General features: G+C 46.5%; 1 protein-coding gene across 1 annotated transcript in view; it reads right to left on the bottom strand.

Annotated features, from left to right (window-relative positions):
* The window catches only part of LIMK2 (LIM domain kinase 2), a 54,290-nt gene that overhangs the window by 27,352 nt on the left and 14,243 nt on the right, over positions 1-12,695 (bottom strand). The gene's annotated exons all lie outside the window — the stretch shown is intronic.

The raw sequence follows: 12,695 nt of genomic DNA, 5'->3' as shown, positions 1-12,695 counted from the left end.
CAAATGATGGAAACTCTGCTCGGAGGTGAAGAAAAACCCCAGGATACCAGCTCCAGGCCAAGCCACGCCCCCAGAAGGAGGGGCTCTCAGGCAGTAGAGACAGGACCAGAGAACTGTCCTCTGGGTTCTGGGCTCTCTGGTCAGGCATCGACTTGCTCCTGGCACTAGGTTCCCCATTCATCCCTTCCTTCTGCCTGGCCTGGGGACAACTCCAGAGCTGGCCAATGGGGGCTGCCACTCCTCTTCTGGGAATCACTATGGATGAGGAAGCAGGCCCAGAGTGTTAACTGACACTTAAATGTTTCTCTATGTGGCAAGCACTGTATAAGCACTCTCTTATTTCTCTGAGATGGAAATCATCTCCATTTCATAAACAGGAAAAGTGAGGCACAGAGGGATTAGGTAATTTACCTTAGGCCAAAAAACTAGTCAGTGGCAGGGCTGGGATTAAAATGTAGGCCCATGTGACCCCCGTTCCGGAGCCCTCCACCCCTGAGCTTCATTCAGCCTCAAAGGAAAACAGCTCCCTCAAAGCCCTCCTGCAAGTAGGAGAGAGTACAGGGACTAGAGCCCAAGTCATCTGCCCCCTCTCTTTCATTCATTTGTTCATTCCAGAATGCCACCCATCAGCCTTAGTGGGCAATGGGACTTCTTTCACTGTGGCCATGGTAACCAGGCTTCTCAAACTGAAAAAATGGGGCATGATGGAAGTCAGGCACAGGAGCCTGTGGGGATGATGGGGCTGGGTAACTGGAGTGGAAGCCTGCCTGAAGAGCCTCAGCTACGGATGGCCAAACCAGAGCCCACCACTGAGAAAGCCCCTTATCCACCTCCCTGTAGGATTACTGAGGGGAAATGCAAGGCTGCTGGAGAAGACTGGGGCACTAGTGTCCAGAGACCACAGCTGAACTTGAAGGAGTGATACCAGCTCTCCTGCACCAGGCACAGACTCCTCCCCACTGAAGTCACCCTGTCACCACGACAGGAAAGTCAAGTGCTTTTGGCACACAGCCCTGTGCCAAAAGTGGTGACTGGATTACAAGGGGCCTTTTTCCCTTCCCCTACTGACTGGGAACAGAGATAACAATGACTGTGACAAGGTAGTGTTTGTACTCTATTATAAGCTATCATTTATTTAGTACTTAATATGTTCCAGGCCCTGTGTTATGCTTTCTGCCTCTGTTTTTCAAAAATGCCTTTATTGTGGTAAGTATAGATATAAAATGTTAAATCTGACATTACGACCACTTTTAAATGTACAGTTCAGTGGCATCAGTTACATTCACAATATTGTGCAACCATCACCACTATTTCCAAGCCTTTTTCATCACAATAATTTATTACATTTTAAAATGCATCTGTCCTTTGACCCTCCTGGAGCTACTCCTCTACTCCACCCCAGGCCACCCCCTTGTTCACCACACTTCTCTTTGTCTGAACTTTAATTCATGTAACCAGTCCCCAGTAGGTTCCCAGGACTCCAGCAAGTGGCTTCAGGGTGCACGGTCTGCCCAGAGTCCGGCCCATGTTGGTCCTGCAGTACCCTAGATGAAATTTTGGCCCTGAGTCCTATGGGTGAGTTCCACAGTTGTAGGCACAGGGCTATGTCCAAAGGGTGGGAAGGTGGGTGGCTGGCACATCCAGGGTTAGAGGCCCAAGCAGGACCCAGTCCCAAAAGGGGGGAAATTTTAAGCAAAGGGAGAAAAACATACCTAGTAGCGATCGTCTAGGGACTTGAATTCTCTATCTTCTGACGCGGAATTAGACACCTTACCCATTAAGCCATGTAGCCTCTCCACAGACAACTGCGCAAGTTTGTTTGGGCTGCGTCTACTACCTATCATACTTACATCGCCAATGCGTGGATGTTTATCCCCATTTAATAGACAAGGAAACTGAGGTTCTGAAAGGCTATGTCACTAGCCTAAAGATAAATAGCTGGTAAATGGCAAAACTGGGTTTCAAACCCAGTAAGTGTAATCTAGAGCAGGGACATGTTCTCTGTAACAGGCCAGAGAGCAAATATTTCAAGTTTTGCTGGCCCACACAAATACAGATTGTGTCACAGCTACTCAACTGTCACTGCAGCATAAAAGTGGCCATATTTACTCATGTAAAAGGTAAACAAATGGATGTGGCTGTGTTCCAATAAAACTTTATTTATGACACTGAAATCTGAATAACGGGCTACAAAATACTCTTTTGCTCCCCACAAACATTTAAAAATGTGAAAATCACAGGATGTACAAAAACTGGTGGTGGGGTTACAGTCTGATGACCTCTGCTCTACAGCCAAGGCACTCAACCTCTTTATTCATTTTTTTTAAAGATTTTATTTGTTTATTTTTAGAGAGAGGAAAAGGAAGAAGAAAGGGAGGGAAACATCAAAGTGTGGTTGCCTCTCCTGTGCCCCCTACTGGGGACCTGGTCCAAAACCCAGGCATGTGCCCTGACCAGGGATCAAACAGGCAACCCTTTGGTTCACAGGCCGGCACTCAATTCACTGAGCCACACCAGCCAGGGCTCAACCTCTGTTTTTTTTTTTTTTTTTGTCCCTAATAGTGAAGACCAGCTTTTGGCATTGTGTCGAACTCAGCTGTATCTGTCTCACACACACACCACACTCAAGCTGCAAAGGCAGCAGGAAGGGCACTAGATAGACACTCACCTTGCACCAAGTGCTGCTTGCAGCACTCACACACGAATTTTAACCAACACTAGTCACTAGTGCTGTGACTTTCCCCTTTGCAGAGGAAGGGATGGAGGTATAGAGAGTTTAAATTGCTTGTCTGAGGCCACAGCTGTGTAAGCGGGACGTGAAACCAGGATTCGAACCCAGGCTGTCTATAGTGAACTTTACCACTGCTGTGCTGGAACCAAGCCTGGGCCCAGAGCCAGACTGTCTGGGTCTGAATACGACAATGCACTGCACATAAGCCCTTGGCACACAGTCTGGAACACATTAAAGGCTGATAAATGTTAGCTGCTAATATCATTAAGGCTATTGTTACTACCACTATGGGCTAGCTATGTGTGGCCTTCAGCAAGCCGTTGCCTCTGTCTGGGCCTTGGCTAGATCTCTAAATAGCTTCCAGCTTCAACATTTTTCAGCCCTCTGATGTTACAGAGGGCTCCCTGTTTTCCTTGTGTCACAAGCTGAGTTTAAACTTCTTGAGCCAGCCCTAGGAGATCAGGATCCTGGACTGGGGGAGCCACACAAGACAAGAGGTGGGGCAGCATGAAAGGTGGGGGAACAACACACAGGACACTGAAAGGGCTGCCCAGCTGGAGGGCTGGAAGCTCTCTTTCTCCCAGCCACAGAGCCAGCTATTTCTCACCAAAAATCTATTATGTTCCCCTGTAATTCTATCAAGCAAGAAGGGGGGCCAAAATTAAGTCTGGAACTAGCAAATTATCTTCTAATTGCACCCTCTAATTTCCATCTGATGAACAGAGCACGGATGGAAGAAAGTGTAAGCCACAAAGAGACGGGGGCCAGGGAGCGCATGAGCATAACTCCTCTTGACATTTCACACAGCTCTGCTGTTCCAGCGGTGGCGGGCGCAGTGAGTCGGTGTCTAGGAATGCGAGCAGGAGGCTGCAGGCATTCTCTGTTCCCCCCACTCCCCTTTCATAGGACTCAGTGGGTAGGTGGGTGGGTGAGTGTGTGGGTAACTAGTGAGACGATTTCTCAACGCCATGAAAACCAACCAGAAGAGGGGCAGATATCGCTCCATGTTCTGAGATGAAGCAACAGCCCCTCCTGAGTGGAACCCATTTGACTCCCATAAATCCAGACTTCAGGAGGAACCCTTGAAGGACTTATCACCAGATGCGATAAGCTGCTGGCCACATTAAAAAAAAATTTTTTAGCCCTGGCTGGTGTGGCTCAGTGGATTTAGTGCAGGCCTGCGAACCAAAGGATCGCGGTTCGATTACCAGTCAGGGCACATGCCTGGGTTGCAGGCCAGTTCCCTGCAGGCCAGTTCCCAGCGGGGGATGCACCAGAGGCAACCATACATTGATATTTATCTCCTTCTCTTCCCTTCCAAAAATAAATAAATAATATTTAAAAAATATTTTTTAATTGATTTTAGACAGAGGGGAAAGAAGAGAGAATGTACATGCAAGAGAGACATCGATTTGTTGTTCCACTTACTTATGTATTCATTGGCTGAATCTTGTATGTGCCCTGACTGGGTATCAAACCCACAATCTTGGCGTATCAGGACAATGCTCTAACCAACTGAGCTACCCACCTATGGCTCTCACTTAGACCATGTTGGCCACTTACACTGTAGTGTGCTGTGGTTCCTCAGGTCCAACCTCAAAGGGCCCAAACCACCCAGAATTGGGAGGTGAATGGTTACACTGGAGGATATATTTCCCCCTCTGGCCCTTAGATACCAATTCTACATGGAAAGCTGCTCTTCTAGGCCCACAAAGCAGCTGGCAGAAGATTCATCAGTTACAGCTACCAGAGGCATCTGCAGGGATTCTTGGACTAGCATTAAGGACAGGGTAAGATGGCAAGAAAGGTGTTAATCTCCTGCACATTTCACAAGTTGGAAACATGGTGGGGAGCCAAGCAAACTGACTCTTGGGAACCAGCTCAGATGCAGGGCTTGAAGGCACCTATGAAGGCTGGAGACATCAGCCTTCAGAGCCAAGAGCCCCAAGTGAGCACTCTGGGGAGCAGTGGTGAGTGAATAAATAACCCAATCTCTCCTCTGAAGAAGGCTCTGGTCAGATAAGGTGAAACCAGATAAGGTGTCTCTAGGAACTGTGTTCACGTGGAGCCCACTAGTGGCCGGGAGGACTCCAATGAGGGAAGGCAGCTCCTGGAGACATTGTAGCTTCTGAACCTTGCAAGGTAAGCTCTGATACCCCCAATACTGACCATTTTCCCTGCCCTGCTCCTCCTTTCTTTCAACTTATTTTCTTTTTCTTTTTTTTTTTTTAATTATTTATTTATTTATCTTTAGAGGGGAAGGGAAGGAGAGAGGGAGAGAAACATCAATGTACGGTTGCCTTTTGTGCGTCCCCTGCTGAGAACTGGCCTGCAGGGAACTGGTCTGCAACCCAGGCATGTGCCCTGACTGGGAATCGAACCGGGATTGTCTGGTTCACAGGCCCGTGCTCAATCCACTGAGCTATACCAGCCAGGGCTCAACTTATTTTCTATACTATAGCAGTGGTTGGCTTTCTAAAATGAAAGTCCCAGAAATTCCACTGCTAAAAATTTTACCTAGAGAAATATTCCTACAGATATACCAAGACATGTGTCTAGAACTGTTTAACACCAAAAGATTAGGCCCTAACCACTGTGGCTCAGTTGGTTGGGCATCCTCCAGTAAAGCAAAGGGTTGCTGGTTCAATTTCTAGTCAGGGCACAAGACTGTGTTGTGGGTTTGGTCCCTGGTCAGGGTGCAAACAAGAAACAACCAATTGGTGCTTCTCTCACATCAATGTTTCTCTCCCTCTTGTTCTCCTTCCCTTTCCTCTCTCTAAAAATAAATAATAAAATCTTTTTTAAAAAGCACCAAAAGATTAGGAACAATCCACATGCCCATCACTAGGAGTGGGCTAAATACCATAACACATCCACACAACGACATACTGTGTAGCTGCAAAAAATCATGAGGTAAACCCTAGGTACTACAACAGAAGTGTCCTGGGTCAAGTGTCATGTGAAAAATCCAGTGTCAGAAAGAGTCCAGTGTATAATCCCATTGTTTAAAAAGTTTATGTACAAGCCCTGGCTGGTGTAGCTCAGTGGATTGAGTGTGGGCCTGCGAACTAGACAATCACGGTTCGATCCCCAGTCAGGGCACATGCCTGGGTTGCAGGCTGGTTCCCTGCAGGCCAGTTCCCAGCAGGGGACACACGAAGGCAACCATACATTGATGTTTCTCTCCCTCTCTCCTTCCCTTCCCCTCTAAAGATAAACAAATAAAATCTTAAAAAAAAAAAAGTTTATGTACATAATCCTTAGAGGCTCGCTGGAAGATCCTGCCACATGGCTATCGGCTTCTCCCTAAAGTAGTGAGACAAGAAGCAGGGATGAAATAGTATTTATTTTCTCCTATTTTGATATCGGTTACATTTTTTTCTTACACTTAAGTGCTGCTTTTTTAAATGATAAATGGACCAAAACAAACAAAAAAAAAGCCCCACGGTTTAGAACTGCCTCCTCACATGTTTTCCTAGAGCTCTTGTCCAAAGGCAAAGCCTGCCTGGGAGCCCTGCGCTCAGGATCCCTGAGAGATCTCTCGGATCCCTGAGGCTCTCTTCAGCTTCCCTGCCGGGGTCGCCATCCAGCCACCTCCTGTCCCACTCCACTTCCAGGTCCATCCACACAAGGCTCCTCTTCCCAGCAGCACCTAAGCCTTTCCTCTCTTAGCTCCTTCTGCAGCCTTCTGTGTCTCTAGCTGGTGACCATCTCCTCCTTTATCCAGGTCCAACTCCTACCGAGCTCCAGACTTCCTCTGGGAATGGCTCCCTTGACATGTCCCCATGCACATCACATAGGAATGGCTCAGAGACAATATCTGTCTACCAGAAGATTGAACTATGTGAGGCCCACACCTAGATGTCTAATAAATAAACATGTTTCAGGATCCCCATTATGAGCAACTACAATACTAGAACAGTGAGAATAACTCATTTATAAAGCATTTTCACTTTGCAAAGGTCTTTTACATCATCACCTAGTTTAGTCCCTGAAATAATCTATCAAGAAATACCTATAGCACAGGAAGGGCAAGGAAAGCCCAGAGGTGTTAGGTAATTCATCCAAGGTTGCTCCTGGGAATTGTGGGACTTCATTTAAAATCTGGCTATGCTGACCTCGAACCCTATGCCCTTTCCTCAACAGGAGCCCTAGCCAGGCATTCAGGAATCCCGTCTCTCCAATACAGGGCCCCAAACTGCTGGGTATGTTGAACTCCTGCATCTGAATTTTCTAGACTTTTCTGCCCACATTCTTACTATCAGGGTAGCATGAAAGATTTTATCAAATGGCTTGTGGAATCAAGAGTCTCATGACTAACAATCATGAAGTAAAATCTAATTAGTGATGACTAATTCACTACTGTTGTATCCTTAGCTCCCTTTTCTAAGTACTCACTGTCCACCTATTCCATCATCTACAAAATTCCACTGAATTTGTCCCCAAAATTCTGTCAGAATTTTGCGAAGGAGTCAAGGTAAAAGGTCTTTTTCCTGGATCTTTTTTTCCTCCTTTTGGAAAACTAGTACAGTTAGCCATCTCCATTTTTAAATTATTTATTTATTTATTTTTTAGAGAGAGGGGAAGAGAGGGAGAAAGATAGGGAGAGAAACATCAATGTGTGGTTGCCTCACACACCCCCTACTGGGGACCTGGACAACTCAGGCATGGGCCCTGACTGGGAGTTGAATCAGCGACCCTTTGGTTCACAGGCCAGTGCTCAATCCACTGAGCTACACCAGCCAGGGCTACGCAACAACCTTTTAAGGTCAGAACCATTTCCCCTTTTACAGATGAGGAAACTGGCAAATAAGGATTAAACAGCTGACTCAAGGTCAGGTACCTGGTAAGAGAAGCTGGGATGGACACTTAGGCAGCCTGACTCCAAACTCAGATTCTCTTTTCTCCACCATCTCTAATGCAGTCTGGGAGGTCTTATAAGACGAACACTGAAAAGCGGCCAGGGGTGGGCCGCTGAGTCTGTCTCTGGAACATTACTACCAGAATACTGTTTCAGGTAGAGATAGAATAGAAACCAAACGAGAGTCCACTACAATTTTCTTTCTAGAGACCATTATTAGGAGCACTCCATATTATTGCCTGTTTTTCAGCTATATGAGGGAGCCAGTCAGGAGACCAGGCCAGTAGGTCAAATCCACATCTCCAACAGCATTTCATTTGGTGCCCTTAACAGAGCAGAAGACGCTCAAAATTATACGCGAATTGTTAGTTTGGGAAGCACAGTGTGCTGCTAATAACCCTTGAGACCTTGCGCCATTCTCATTTCTCACGGTGCTTTCTTCTCCATTACTTCCTTAACCCTCACAACTGCCCCATGAGGTGGATTACTTTCACCACGTTACAGATAAAAAAACTGAAGCTCACGGGGGCAAAGGAACTTGCTCACAGTTACACAACTAGCCTGGCTCGGTTAAGACTAAAATCCAGGTTGTCTTCTGATTCCTGGGAATCGCAGTGCAAAGAGAACCCTCCTGAGAGCTACAGAGACCTGAGATCAAACGTCAGCTCTGTGTGACCCTGGGCAAGTGACTCCACCTTCCTGGGCCTTCCTACTTTACTATAAGATGGGGTTGCAGGGTTATTGTGAGGGCTGAATCAGGTAATGTGAGTGAAACTCCCAATACAGTGCTTGATATATATATTATCCATCTCTGCCCCCATCCCCACCCCGACCCCTCTCCATCTCTGCCAAGAACAGCAGCTGTGGGGCTTCTATAGGGTCTTAGTTCTTTCTTCCCAAAGAAGAGAGCAAGATTAAGGCACGTGAAAGCTACATGCTGCTGCTATATACTAAGAGCCCATTGTATGTTAATGCTGGTGTCCCCTGTGAGGGCAGAGAAAGGCCCAGGTGCTATCCTTCCCTTCCTCTGTCAGGAAGGTCCCAGTCCCCTGTTGGACAGCTAGCCTTAATGACCTGCTGGCTGGCTGTTTCCTTAGAGATAAACCAGAATCAAAGGCTTGAGTCAATAAATGTAGCAGCAACATCAACAGTACAACAGTAGATGGCAGGGTTGCTCCACTGACTTTGAATCCAGGAGCTGGAGACCCAGGAGAAACTTAACAGCCCCTTTATTGACATTTGAGAACTCATGAACCAACACCCTTCAATGTTATCTGACACCTAGTGTGGGGCAGGCTTGGTGTGCGTTTTTACCCTGAAGTTACGGAAGAGGAAACTGAGCCTCAAAGAGGTTACATGACATATCTGTATTCAAAAACGCAAAGAGACTCTTCTAAGTAAGGAGTTAGTCTGTTCAAATCCCAGCTATGCTACTTACTAGCTCTGTGACTGTGAGCAAGTAACTCTAATTTCCCTACTTGTAAAATAGGTTAAGACAGTTCTACAGTTCTTAGGCTGTTGTAAGAATTAAATGAGATAATACACGTGAAATTGTCTAATGCAGAGTAAACAGTCAATAAATGGAACTTGTCTAGTGCAGAGTAAACACTCAATAAATGGAACTTATCTCTGTAATTATAATTCTACTGTGCTTGTTTAGATGGGATTTTGTGTGAGAAAATGAGCATGATTTTCAGCATCACAGAAAACACTCTGGTCATCAGCCAGCCTATTACATCACAGTCTCTGGTCACTATGAGTGTAATTTCCTCACACAAATTTAGCAGAACGGTTTGCTGCCTGATGAAGTGATAACATTTTTCTATCTGCATTACCCCTTTTCTAGAGCACAGGCATGAGAAATCACTTCTCAAAAGAGAAAGTTCAAATAGTATGTGTTTGGTCCTGGCTGGTGTAGCTCAGTAAATTGAGCCCTGGCCTGCCAACCAAAGGGTCCCTGGTTCTATTACCAGTCAGGGCACATGCCTGGGTTGCTGGCCAGGTCCCCAGTTTGGGGTGTACGAGAGGCGACCACACACTGATGTTTCTCTTCCTCTCTTTCTCCCTCCTTTCCCCTCTCTCTAAAAATAAATTAAAATCTTTAAAACAAACAAATAGTATGTGTTTGTGATCCTGAGAAAAGAAGGCCATAACAGTTCCCAAGAGCCTTAATTAAGAATGGTGGATTTTCCCCTCTGATAATGCTGTTAGGAACGAGGTCAAGTAATAGAATCCCAGGGTAGGGGCCATAAAGACTAACAGAGGCAGCTTTTCCCTCCTCCCGAGCCAAACATCTCTGACAAGAGTGAAAGAACAAGTCAGAAAACTGGTCAAGGTTCTTTGTTTTGCAAATACGCCAAGAGGCCAGGTCACCATTCACAGCTCCACACCTTAACTTCAGCTACAAAACAACAAGCAGTCCCGCTACTTTTCTGGCCTCCCCCCATGAGAGGGAGCCAGTTCTGGAAAACTTCAGAGAGAATGACCCCAGCTCTAGAACCAATGGCACTGCTCAAGGAAAGGGAAGGTCAGAGGTATTTAGAATCTAAACAGGTCTCTTGTGAAGGCTGAGGAAAGGAAGCAAGAGGTCTGGTCAGCCAGGTGTCCAGAGATCAGAGGGATCCTGGCCGGGTGCCCCACTGGACCAGCACCATTACAGACCAGGCTACTTCCGGCCACTTCCAGGAGATCTGTCAGCTGGCCCCCAAGTACAGTCCCAGGTTCCATCCAGCCTTAACTGGCTTTCTATTGTCCCAGGGACCGGACAAACTGGCAGAAGGCTGTCAGAGTCAGGATTAAGGATGTGGCTGCAGACAGGATAGAGCAGAATAAGGAGAAGTGAGGGGAGGAGTTTGGGCCAAACCCCAGAAGTTTCTCCATTCAATATCCAGCCCCGCCCTGTGATTAGGAAAACAAAGGTGTGGGGGAAGGGGAGAAGAAAAGTCATTTCCTTTATTGTAACTACAGCCCAGCTGGGTTAGAGCAAGGGGAAGAGGAAGGGGGGGCGTCAGGAAGAATGCTTTTATTTGAGAGATTGGAGGGAGGGTCCTGCTTCTACAAGGCCTGCACCCCCAGAGACTCTGAATTCATCAGAGAATTACAGGTAAACTGGGGTGGAAGACACCTTAAAAGACCATTCAGGCTGATGCCTCATGCTCCTCATAACCCAGGTTACTTCTGGAGTCAGATAATACAGTCCTTCCTTCCACTTGGGCAAAAGTTAAATTGGCTCCAAAACAGCTCTTCTCCCTGGGGCAAATGACCAGGCTCCAGGTCATCCAGTTTGTGTGGGAAGGCTCAGGAGTCAGGAGATATTTCAGTATGTTCCTTTAACAGTGCTAGATTAGGAAGCCTCTGCCCTTGAGACGAAGCTGTCCACAGCGGACAACCTGGGTGCTCTACTTACCCCACAGGCATGATCTTCGCTTTAATCATGCAAGGGTAGTTCAAAGTTAACCTTAATCCCTGAGGCCCCACATCAGATGGCCAATGAGTGTATACATAAGAAAAAATGTATGCATAAGTATATAGACATACCCTCACAACATAAACTAACAACTACTACAAGTTTTCTATGTATCAGGTGCTATGCTAGGCACTTTATATAGATTATACATCTAATCTTCCCAGTCAACCTTGTGGGATGAGTACTATTCTTAGTCCCATTTTATAGATGAGGCACCTGAAGCTCAGGGAAGTTATCTAAGGCCAGTTAAGAAATTGCAAAGCCAGGATTTGAAACTGGACCTTCTTATGGAATAGCCCTCACTCTTACCTACTGTGATAATGATGTGCCTTACCTCTCTTTTTTTTTTTTTTTAAATCTTTAGAGGGGAAGGGAAGGAGAGAGGGAGAGAAATACTAATGTGTGGTTGCCTCTCATGCGTCCCCTGCTGGGAACTGGCCTGCAACCCAGGCATGTGCCCTGACTGGGAATCGAACGCGATCCTCTGGTTCCCAGGCCCGCGCTCAATCCACTGAGCTATACCAGCCAGGTGCCTTACCTCTTTATGAGCACATATTTGTGTGTATCTCTCACATGCGCATACACACACACACACACACACACACACACAGAGTGCTATCCAACAAGGTAGCAACGGACCCAGACCTACAAATAATCCAAGACTTCAGTTCCAAGGCCACCTCCTGTTGCCCATGGCCTATCTGTGTACCTCTTGGTCTTTTTGGTTTCTGGCCTCTCATCTTTGATGTGAAAGGGTTATATCATACAGTTTGCAGTCCCTTCTAGTCCTGAACTTCTTTAGTTACAGGAGAATCCATAAATTCCAAAGAGTAGCTTTGTCCTATCTGGTCCCGCTTATTTTGGATAGAAAATATCCACACGAATGGGAAAACAGCAGGGACAAATGTGACCATGGGTTAGAGGTCAAGGCAAGCCTTGACCTGGGAATGCATTAGGTTCTGATACTGCTCTTTAGCCTCAGGTCTAAAAGAAAGACGCCAGCCCAAGCCTTTCTCCATAAGGTCCATTATACTCTGACAACTCTACTCCTATCTTACTAAAAGGCAGAGTAAGGATACAATCAACTTCCTTGAGAGTAAGAGAAGGAACCAAGGAAATCAGATAGATACAGAGAAGACTGAAGAGCTCCGAGTTAGAGCTGAAAGGGCAAAAAAATGCTGGTTTCTCTCCAACGATTCCAGAGGCCAGCGCTCTTCAGGCCAACCCCTCACGTAGTTGGGGCGTGGGGTGCAAGTGCTTAAAGGTCAATTAAATTATTTGATATCAGCATGGGGGGCGCTTTGTAGCAAAAGCTGTATGTGGGTGCTGGAATTTAGAGCACGTGGTGCCTGCCAGTCTGTCTCATTCTCAGAGTGTGAGCACAGACAGCTCCACCACTTCAGACCCCAAGGGCCGCGCATGCCCACCTAACCTCTCATGAGGAACGACGGCAGGCCAGGCACTGTTTTATGTTTGAGAATGCACAGACAAGCCCTCACTCTTGAGGATTCTAATCTCACAGGGGAAAGGAACAACCATTCAGTGGGTGCCCACCATATGCTGGGCCCCTGCCATATATTATTCCATTCAATCTTAATAAGCCTGAGATAGATTCTTAACGTCCTTATTTTCCTGAT

Source organism: Artibeus jamaicensis, unplaced genomic scaffold, assembly GCF_021234435.1.
Source record: "Artibeus jamaicensis isolate MK-2021 breed Jamaican fruit bat unplaced genomic scaffold, CSHL_Jam_final contig_525, whole genome shotgun sequence".
Classification (NCBI taxonomy): domain Eukaryota; kingdom Metazoa; phylum Chordata; class Mammalia; order Chiroptera; family Phyllostomidae; genus Artibeus; species Artibeus jamaicensis.
The sequence above is the reverse complement of the archived record's forward strand: the minus strand, read 5'-3'. Positions and strand labels throughout refer to the sequence as shown.